A 10,900-nucleotide genomic window follows, 5' to 3' on the forward strand; every position below is an offset into this window, starting at 1 on the left:
CCAGGCTAAACATACCCAGCTCCCTAAGCCATTCCTCATAAGGCATCGTTTCCAGGCCTTTGACCATTTTGGTTGCCCTCCTCTGGACACGTTCCAGCTTGTCAGTATCCTTCTTGAACTATGGTGCCCAGAACTGGACACAGTACTCCAGGTGAGGTCTGACCAGAGCAGAATACAGTGGTACTATTACTTCCCTAGATCTAGATGCTATACTCCTATTGATGCAGCCCAGAATTGCATTGGCTTTTTTAGCTGCTGCATCACACTGCTGACTCATGTCAAGTTTGTGGTCTACCAAGACTCCTAGATCCTTTTCACATGTACTGCTCTCAAGCCAGGTGTCTCCCATCCTGTATTTGTGCCTTTCATTTTTGGGGGCTAAGGGCAGGGGGCGGCCTCATGGGTTCACCTGGCAGCAGCACCTCTGCACATCCTTCGCTGAGGTCTGATCCTATGCCAGAACCCACAGGAGAAGCAGCACGGAAAGCTCCAAGTGAGCACCTTGCTTCCAAAACACTGGAATTTCTTGGAATGATAATCCGCTCACAAGGCAAGTAAAGAATTCATCTTTTGCAACAGGCGCAGTATTCAGAGAGCAGGAGGCAACCAGGTCTTCTTGGGAAAGCCACATGCTATTATGAGTTCATTTGGCAGAAGCCAAAAAAGAAAACACTGACTAAAATACTTTCCCCTCCTCCCTTTCCCACTCATAACAGGGGGGTGAGATATGATGAATTTCTCCTGGTGGAAGCAGGCAATCGGGTTCCCGTCTCATAATCAGCTTAAAAGAGCTGCCGTGGGTCCAGAGGGTCACACCAAAATAACTTGACCTACCTTGGTCCTGTAATCTTTAAATACTACTCAACATCTGCCGTTCCGCATTCGGTCATAATTAATGTGTCTTTTGAAAGTTTGAGAGCGGCAGCCTTCCGGGTTCAAATTAATTAGCAAAACTTCACAGGCGAGGCAGACCTGGGCAAAAAAAAGGCTCATTCGGCTGGTGCAGATATGGAGAAACCAATCCATTTGTGCCTGCAAATCCACTGGAGCCAATTCAGATGTTAGAATCCCATGCAGCAAGATGAAAGTCAAGTTCTAATTGCTAAACAGCTTTGTCTATGCTGATCGATGGGCAGATATGCAATTTTAGAAATAATGGCTGTAATTTAAACAGATGAGGGGACCTCAGGACTGACGGCCAATTGCACCCCCCAGACTTCTCTGTCTGGCCCTCAGGAATCTCCTATACCGCCCTCACTCACCCTGCATCATGCCGCAAGTGTTTTGCCTACCTGGAATGTGAATTTGAACTCTTCCTTGCCTGGATGAAGAGGAGCCTGAGTGCAGAAACTGGCCTACTGCACAAAGGTAATGTTTACATTAATTTGCTCCGCCTACTTTTGCCTCTGGCCCCGCCCACCACTGGCATGTGGCCCTCAGAAGGTAGCCCAGAAGGGAATGTGGCCCTCAGGCTGCAAAAGGTCCCCTACCCCTGCTTTTACATATTTCAAAATCCACTGGTGCTCCAAACTGCACCCCAGGAACCCCCAAACTTCGGCCCTCCAGATGTTTTGGACTACAATTCCCATCTTCCCTGACCACTGGCCTGCTAGCTAGGGATCATGGGAGTTGTAGACCAAAACAGCTGGAGGGCCGCCGTTTGGGGATGCCTGCTCTACCCTTCTTTTGAATTTCCCACAATGACCTGGGGCAGTATTACATCGGGAGAATTGTGGGAAATTCTAAATAGTGGCTAGAGCTGGACAGTCAGCCCAGCCTGGAAAACCACTGCTGTTTTCTACTAGGTAAGCCTGCTAGGGCCTGCAGCTGACCGAGTGTGGGGTGAAATCAGTGGGCACTGACGGTGGTGGGGGAGAGGGCATGGACTTGTGGTGAGACTGAACATGGCAACCTCATCCAACCCAGCAGAGTCCTCATAGAGCATTGTGCCCGGACTTATTTTAGCTTCTTCCCTCCTGGGACATCTTCCCTAGTCAAAAATTCACTCAGGCGCTCCAAGCATTTAAGAGAAAAAGGCTTTCCACCACCGCACCCCCCCCTCCTCTGTGTAGAAATAGCTGCAGAGATGATACAGAGTGGGAACAGTCTTTGCGTATTGATGTAAACCAACCCCACTGTCCCAAAAATAACTTAAAAAAAGATCTGCAAGCAGTTTCCTCCCCCCCCCCCGCGCCATAAAACCCCCAAAGCAGACATCCATTTGTTTTGACTTTGTTTTCCACTGCGTGGTTTTTGTGAGACTACGGGGGGGGGGGGCATTTTGACATCTGGGAAAGTAGGTGGATTATGTTCCCAGTAATTATGAAGTTCTTCTGGTCCTCGATCTTGCCAGGGGGGGTGGGGGGGTGGGGGAGTCTATAATGAAAACGAATGTGTCTACTGCAGGCAACACCTGCAATGCTACTTTGCAAAATGCAAACTTGACCTTCAGGCAAAGAGGGTGGAAGATCGCTCTGTCTGCAGTCCCTGAGGTTCAGATGATTCAGATCCATCGTGAAAGGCTACTCAGACTGACATTGTTTCTGACATCTGGTGTCGATGGAAAGAAACAAGGTCCCGCCGCCAGCCCTCATCACAGTTTTAATATTTTGTCACAGTGGACAATTCCCTCAACAAACAGTTCCTTCTTCCTGCTCTGACGGACGATGTTATTTTATGCGAGGGATGATTTGAGCTGGGGCATTTTCGGATCCCAAGAGCCAAGGGAGGCACTGCGTAAAGAAACAGCAAGAGGTAGGTTTTCTGAAAAGTTTGGCATATATATATATAAAGGTAAAGGGTAAAGGACCCCTGGACGGTTAAGCCCAGTCAAAGGCGACTATGGGGTTGCAGCTCTCATCTCGCTTTCAGGCCGAGGGAGCCTGCGTTTTTCCACAGATAGCTTTTCGGGTGTCATGTGGCCAGCATGACTAAACCGCTTCTGGTGCAACGGAACACCGTGACAGAAACCAGAGCGCACAGAAACACTGTTTACCTTCCCGCCACAGTGATACCTATTTATCTACTTGCACTTTTTGGCGTGCTTTCGAACTGCTAGGTAGGCAGGAGCAACAGGAGCTCTCCCCGTTGTGCAGATTCGAACCGCCAACCTTCTGATTTTGTGAATATACTTTCATTGCAGGGGCAACATCATGGTTTGGCATCTGCCAAGACCCACATCCCAGCAGACGCCCGTGGTTTTAGGACGAGTGCTGACCTCAGGTGAGGCTTGGAGCCCGAACATCCTCAGGCGCTGGTCATAGGAGCGCAGAGCTCTAATATTGCATCAGCAGCCATTCAGGGCCGGCCCACCCATGAAGCAAGATGAGGAGACTGCCTCGGGTGGAAGGATCCTCAGGGGCAGCAGATCCAGGGATATCAGTGCGATTCAGAGCAGCCCCCTTCCTTTCCCCCATGACAGCCTTTGATTTTCACTTCAACTATCAGGTATAATAATAATAATAATAATAATAATAATAATAATAATAATAATTTATTATTTATACCCCGCCCATCTGGCCAGGTTCCCCCAGCCACTCTGGGAGGCTTCCAACAAAATATAAAAATACAGAAATCCATCAAACATTAAAAGCTTCCCTAAACGGGGTTGCCTTGAGATGCCTTCTAAAGGTCTGGTAATTGTTGTTCTCTTTGACCTCTGGTGGGAGGGCGTTCCACAGGGCGGGTGCCACTACCGAGAAGGCCCTCTGCCTGGTTCCCTGTAACTTGGCTTCTCATAGCGAGGGAACCGCCAGAAGACCCTCGGTGCTAGATCTCAGTGTCCGGGCAGAACGATGGGGGAGGAGACGCTAAGGTTGATTTGCCTCCCTCTCCCCCCTTTCCTGCTGTAGATCGGCACTCACCCCTTCTTCGGGGGGGGGGGCAGCTTGTGGTTCATCTCAGGTGCCAAAGTATCTTGGACCGGCCCTGATCCCGAGTGAGCATGAGCTCTACATTTTTCCCTCTTGGGGACCAAGACATAGAAAATGACCCTCTTCCCACAACTTTAAATATCCTCTTTTTTCCCCTCAGCAGAAACTAATACTGCAGAAGCAATTAGGGTGTCGTTTCATTTCTTGTTTTCAGCATCCAGGCGTTAGGCATTCCTTATTTGCTCTCCGATTGCTTTATTTCGTATAGTTTTTTTCCTCCTGATGCATCACTGCAATAATTATCACATTCAAATAAACGTCCACCTTCCCTCCTGCGAAATAATGTAGCCCTGTTCTTTAGAGAAAGATAGCAGCTGCAGGGTCTCCCCTGCCTTCCAAGTGACAAAAAGTTTGGGATCTAGTGAGTCAGACCCAAATAAAGATGCTGTGATTTAGGGTCTCATTCCACCCTCTTTTCTTACTATCCCCTAGTTGCAAAGATGCATCATTTCCTACATTACAGACTCTTATTAGATTATTAGACAGCATCTTAAAAAGCAGAGACATCACCTTGCCGACAAAGGTCCGTATAGTTAAAGCTATGGTTTTCCCAGTAGTGATGTATGGAAGTGAGAGCTGGACCATAAAGAAGGCTGATCGCCGAAGAATTGATGCTTTTGAATTGTGGTGCTGGAGGAGACTCTTGAGAGTCCCATGGACTGCAAGAAGATCAAACCTATCCATTCTTAAGGAAATCAGCCCTGAGTGCTCCCTGGAAGGACAGATCGTGAAGCTGAGGCTCCAATACTTTGGCCACCTCATGAGAAGAGAAGAATCCTTGGAAAAGACCCTGATGTTGGGAAAGATTGAGGGCACTAGGAGAAGGGGACGTCAGAGGACAAGATGGTTGGACAGTGTTCTCGAGGCTACGAACATGAGTTTGACCAAACTGCGGGAGGCAGTGTAAGACAGGAGTGCCTGGCGTGCTCTGGTCCATGGGGTCACGAAGAGTCGGACACGACTAAATGACTAAACAACAACAACAACAATTAGATTATCCCCTCAAAATTCTAGGCATGAGGCAGCGTGAGCCAGGTGACAAAACCTGAGAGGTGGGCATGGGCTGTATCCTGCAACCCATAATCTAGCCTGCTGTGCTCAGTGGCAATGGAGGGCACTATCCCATTGCCAGCCAGTGGAGGCCGGTCCATTGGGTAAAATGGGTTGCTGTTCTCCCAACCTCAGCCTGCCCCTGTGTCTTGGCTTCCACTCACAGATTCGGTACCCATACTTTCATCTCGGATGTTAGGATTAAAAGCTTTCTTCCAAAATTCATGGTCGTGCCCCAACATAAACCGGGTTGTTGTTGTTGTTTAATCGTTTAGTCATGTCCAACTCTTCGTGACCCCATGGGCCAGAGCACGCCAGGCACTCCTGTCTTCCACTGCCTCCCACAGTTTGGTCAGACTCATGTTCATAACTTCGAGAACACTGTCCAACCATCTCATCCTCTGTCGTCCCCTTCTCCTTGTGCCCTCCTCAATCTTTCCCAACACCAGCGTCTTTTCCAGGGAGTCTTCTCTTCTCATGAGGTGGGCAGAGTATTGGAGCCTCAGCTTCAGGATCTGTCCTTCCAGTGAGCACTCAGGGCTCATTTCCTTCAGAATGGATAGGTTTGATCTTCTAGCAGTCCATGGGACTCTCAAGAGTCTCCTCCAGCACCATAATTCAAAAGCATCCATTCTTCGGCGACCAGCCTTCTTTATGGTCCAGCTCTCACTTCCATACATCACCATAGCTGCCAACTTCTCCCTTTTTTAAAGGGAAATTCCCTCATGCTGAATAGGCTTCCTCACGAGAAAAGGGAAAACTTGGCAGCTATGTACATCACTACTGGGAAAACCATAGCTTTAACTATACGGACCTTTGTCAGCAAGGTGATGTCTCTAAGATGCTGTCTAGGTTTGTCATTGCTTTTCTCCCAAGAAGCAGGCGTCTTTTAATTCTGTGACTGCTGTCACCATCTGCAGTGATCATGGAACCCAAAACTGGGTTACAGGCTGCAAAGTCAAGAAGTGTGGTGGAGCTCTAGCACATGGCTAGGCAGACAATAAGACATGGGCGCAACATTTTACTTATCCCCCTGAGCTCTGTTTCTGAAGAGTAGGGTGGACACCTGCATTTGCCTGGTTGACGACCTGAGGCTCAGGACTGGGCAGGCAAGCAAGCAAGTGCTTCAGCAAGCAGGCTAAGAGTGCAAAATCTATTTGCACCAGCACAAAGAGTCCCATGGAAGTGTCTTGGTGCAGGGTGGTTGGACTTGGAGGAGAAGCTCAAGAGTTAGACTTGGAAGACCTTAGGGAGTTTCCAGTAGGGTGAGGCCTTGTAGATCAGGCTTCCTCAAACTTGGCCCTCCAGATGTTTTTGGCCTACAACTCCCATGATCCCTAGCTAGCAGGACCAGTGGTCAGGGATGATGGGAATTGTAGTTTCGAAGCATGTGGCGGGCTGAGTTTGAGGAAGCCCGTTGTAGATTCTGAACCCCAAGAGATGTCTGACTTGAGGGAGGGTCCCAGCAGATGACAACCCACCCTCCCATGGTGGCTCATGGCCAAGGATGATGGGATTTGTAGTCTTAGCAATATCAGAGTACCGTAGGCTTTCCCACCCTTCACTTTCACATAGCAGTTTATTCAGTTTCTCTAACATTAATTTCCACATTATATTTGAGCTTTCACGTGATGTAAAAGCCACTTCCGGAAACCTTGCAGAATGTACTGGAAGATTTTAACACTCATTTCTGTGTTAATTGCTTCCAGAAAAGAATCCATTCGCAGCCACCTTAACCCGCAAAATTACGGGAGTAAAGTGATTAAAGTTGGAGCGGTATCCTGGCATACAGCTCGTTCCTGCCGTTCATGGATGAATCACGGGGTGAAAGAAGCACACATGTGGGAAAGGTGGGGAAGTAATGGCATTGTCCCTTGACGTTGATTTTTGAGTCACACCACTGCTACGGGTGTGAATGAAATTGAGCATGGCATGCTGGTATATTGGCCAAAAAGCTACAGCACAGGGACTGCAGTGTGAAAGAAATTAGAAGCACTAGAATTACAATCAGGAAAACTAATGCAATATTCCCCATGTCTGAATGCAGCTTAAGAGAGGTCTTAAATGACTCTGCCTTCTAGGGGTAAGTTGCAAGTGCAGGCTTTAACAGCACTCCCAAAACTGATTTCCATTTTCTCGCATGATAATTATCCCTCTAAGAGACATACCGCCCCATCTTAATAAATATTCCACTTCTCATACTTTTTGAACAGTTGCCTATTAATCTTTGCAAACACCTTAAGAGTAACCAGAGGGATGAACCTGTGTGTTCTGAACTTCAGGTTAGCAAATATTTTCCTGCTGAAAAATATAAGTTCAGGTTCAACAATGCCAGCCTTGCCCCTTCATACATCATACTTCCAGGCAAGTATTTATATTTTATTCTTTTTATCAAGACAGGTGATTTTTTGATGACAGAAGAGCGTGGAAGCAATCCCCTGCTGTGATTGACTGACAACATCATCTGTGTGTACTTATCTTTCATCAATCAGCTATACTCCGTTTCTGCACAATTGGCTGGCAGCTGTCCTGCACCCCAGAGGCAGTCGCAATTCAGTAAATACCGGTAACTCCTAGCTAAGGAATTATATGTTATCATAAAGCCTCTTCAATTTAAATGCATTGTATTAGCACAGCGGAGTACACAAGTTGTTGTCTTCCAAGCAAACTAGTCTCTCGCATTTTGCCGTCAAACTGGCAAACCTCAGAGATGTCTGCATTTCAAGAAACAAAGCCCAGCTATGGCTTGGCACTAGGCAGATTAAGTTCTTGTTGTTGCTGCTGCTGTTGTTTTCAAAACAAGTTTAAAAGTACTCTATAAACCGAAGCAGATGCCTAAATTTTGGGGAAAGGCATGGCAATACAGAGAACTGATCAAAGGGGCTCTTCTCAGTCACCACCACCATCTAGAATCACAGATCCGTAGAGCTGGAAGGTACCATGGGGTCATCTAGTCCAATCCCTTGCAGTGCAGGAATCTTTCACCCAACGTGGGACTCGAACCCATGACCCTGAGATTAAGAGTTTCATGCTCTACCAACTGAGCTACGCTTCAGGGATATGCTGCAATTCCTCTGACTGTACTCAGACCCAACCCTCTCAAAGGAGCACCCATTTGCTTGCCCACATGCACAAGGCGACACTTTCCTGCTGTGCTAAAGCTGTTCCCATCCTGCTCCTTAAAAGCTGCGCTTCATTGGATCAGGATCTTAGCTAGCTCAGCCCTGCAGTCCACCTGCTGTGCCTTGTAACCCTTGCCTTGTCTATGTATCCTACTGATCTGAGTTCGAGTTCTTCATCCAGCAAGAGAAAGGACGGAGTCTGAGAATTTGTGCACATTCTTAAAAGGATACATCACATATTGGACCCATGTTCTTTTCAGCTGAGGAGCATTGGGGAGGTTTTGAGCAGGTCGTTGTTATTAGCACTATCATTTTGCACAGGCAATAATGGATGGGAAAATAGCTTCACAATACAGAAAGGTCTTTGTGTTGCCAATGCAAGGTCAGCCTAGCATCTTAAAGGATGGGTAGCCAGCTTAGAACCCTCCAGGTATTATGGACTCCAACTCCCACCAGCTTCAGCCAGTGTGGCCAGTTGTCAAGGATTATGGGATTTGTACTCCAAAACACCTAGGAATGCATTGGGTTGGATACCTTGCTTAAGGCACAATCCTGTTGTAGTCTGCATTTATTTGGGAGATTTAGAAACACATGCGTAAAACAGAGTTTAAAGAGTTTTACAACAAGGAGGGTTTAGGTGCATTTATGTGACTAGGCCATGTTCTCAATCTTCCCATTTGCAAAGGTAAGATTGGAGATGAGTGAAAAACCAACATGCAAACCTCGTGGCAGTGGACTCAGCATTTCACAAAAGCACCAAGACATTTTAAATTTACAGTGCAAGTTTTTAATTTCCTCTTTTTTAGAAAAAGAAAAGAACATTGTACTACGTATTAATGGAAATATGTAACTTTTTCCTACAAATGATAGTCACTACACGAGAGCTCCGCACAGTCCAAACATTTGAAAAATAATATATGATTTTTAAAATATATAAATTCCCCTCCCTTCCCCTCCCTTTAAAATCCCCCTAAAATCAGAAAAGGTTACCAGCTTTCTCTCCCCTACCGCCGCCCTGATATGTCATGTAAGTACTCTTAGCGATGCAAGCCAAACAGTCACCAAATGCAAAGGGAGGGGGGGGAGCCACATCTACAAGGTATTGGGAAAAGAACAATTTGTTTTTTTTTAAAGAAAAAAACCACAACACACATTTAAAGACAGTTCAGTGCTTACAGATATCATGATAGCGAACAAGAACTAAAAAGCAACACAGCTGATTTTTATTTTTTTGTAAAGCACAAAGGGACCATCACAGAAGATATTTCTTTAAAAAAATAAATAAAAAATAGACACTTGTTTTTTTTAATTGGGAGGTGAAGAAAATAATAAACATTGTCCAAGAGGGTTATGGAACCTGTGGCCCTTCGGGTTTTTGTTGTACTACAGCTCCCATAATCCCTTGGCCGTGCTGGCTGGGGCCGATGGAAACTGGGAGTCCAACAGCATACAGAGGACAGCAGGCTCCCCATCCCTGCAAACAGGAAGTCCGCCTGCACAACTCCCATTGGGATGAATGGGCAGCATCTACTGAAGCACTACTGTGCCCATTCATTTCAATGGGACTTGCAGGTGAAGCGCCCAGTGAAGAGCCAATGTTTCTTAGCAAGTGCGGGTGGGGTGGGGGGACTAAAACAACATCCTTAACTTTGGCACATGCTTATGAAAGGCAAAGCAAAAGTACAATCCCCTTTGGAAATCCTCTTGGGTAGATATTCTAAAAGGAAATTAAACAAAAATACCCAGGAGGTTAAATATGGCTAAGAGTCAGTACCTAATAAAGATCGAGGGTCCTTACTCAGATGTAGGGTATCACCGGAAAAAAAGAGGACAAGGAGGACACACATTTGCATAAGTTAATTTCAGTGTTCAGACAGAATTTAGAAATAATTAACTATAATCTGAATAAAAATATAATACATCTCAACATGGTGGGGTTAAGACACCTGCTCCGTCTGCCACCCAAGTGCTAACTGAGGATGGGCAACTTCTAAATCCCTCCTGCACTTCTCTCTTAGGCTTTTTATCTTTGGATCAGACAGCCCTTCAAATAGAAGAAGTCTTCAAACAGAGGATCACCCTCTGTAAAGCAGGACACATGGTTTCCCAGTAGCCAGAGACCTCCCCTATCAACTGAATCATAGTGCCTTGGGGCTAATAAATGGATACGCAGCAACTCTGGGAACTTAGCCTTGGGAATAAGGTTGCCAACTATTCAGGACACAGAAAAAGCTCTGCTGACTCGGAACAAGGGTCCAAGGAATCCAGCACACCATGCTTCCCCAAGTGCCTAGCTGGATGCCTTTGGGAACCCCCAAAGCAGAGAATTAAGGGAGCAATGTGCATGAGAGATGGGATTTTCCCCATGTCACCCAGTGGGAATTCCAACTCTCATGCATTTGGTTAAAAAAAACAACAACAACTGGCAGGGTTTCCAGACAAGCTCTCTGTAGAGGCACCTCCGACAGCAGTTTGGTGTGCAGGCCTTAGTAGAGAGGATCACACACTCATAGAATTATAGAGTTTTATGGCACCCCGAGGGTCATCTACTCTGACCCCCTGCAATGGGGTCCCTGGGTGGGCTCAAACTACCAACCTTCTGATTAACAGCCAGACACATTGAGTCATGCTGCGAAAAGCTTTCCCCTTATGCAGTGCAAGCTGCTGGGCAAGGCACAAGAGCAGCCCAGACCACTTTCTTCCGGTCAGTTGGCAACCCTGTTCAGAATGCTACTCTGTGATGCGAGCGTAACGGATCAGGAACGAAGGAAGGCCTGGGTTCCATGTAAATACACA

The sequence above is a fragment of the Zootoca vivipara genome, chromosome 14 (genome assembly GCF_963506605.1).
Source record: "Zootoca vivipara chromosome 14, rZooViv1.1, whole genome shotgun sequence".
NCBI classification, from domain to species: Eukaryota; Metazoa; Chordata; class Lepidosauria; order Squamata; family Lacertidae; genus Zootoca; species Zootoca vivipara.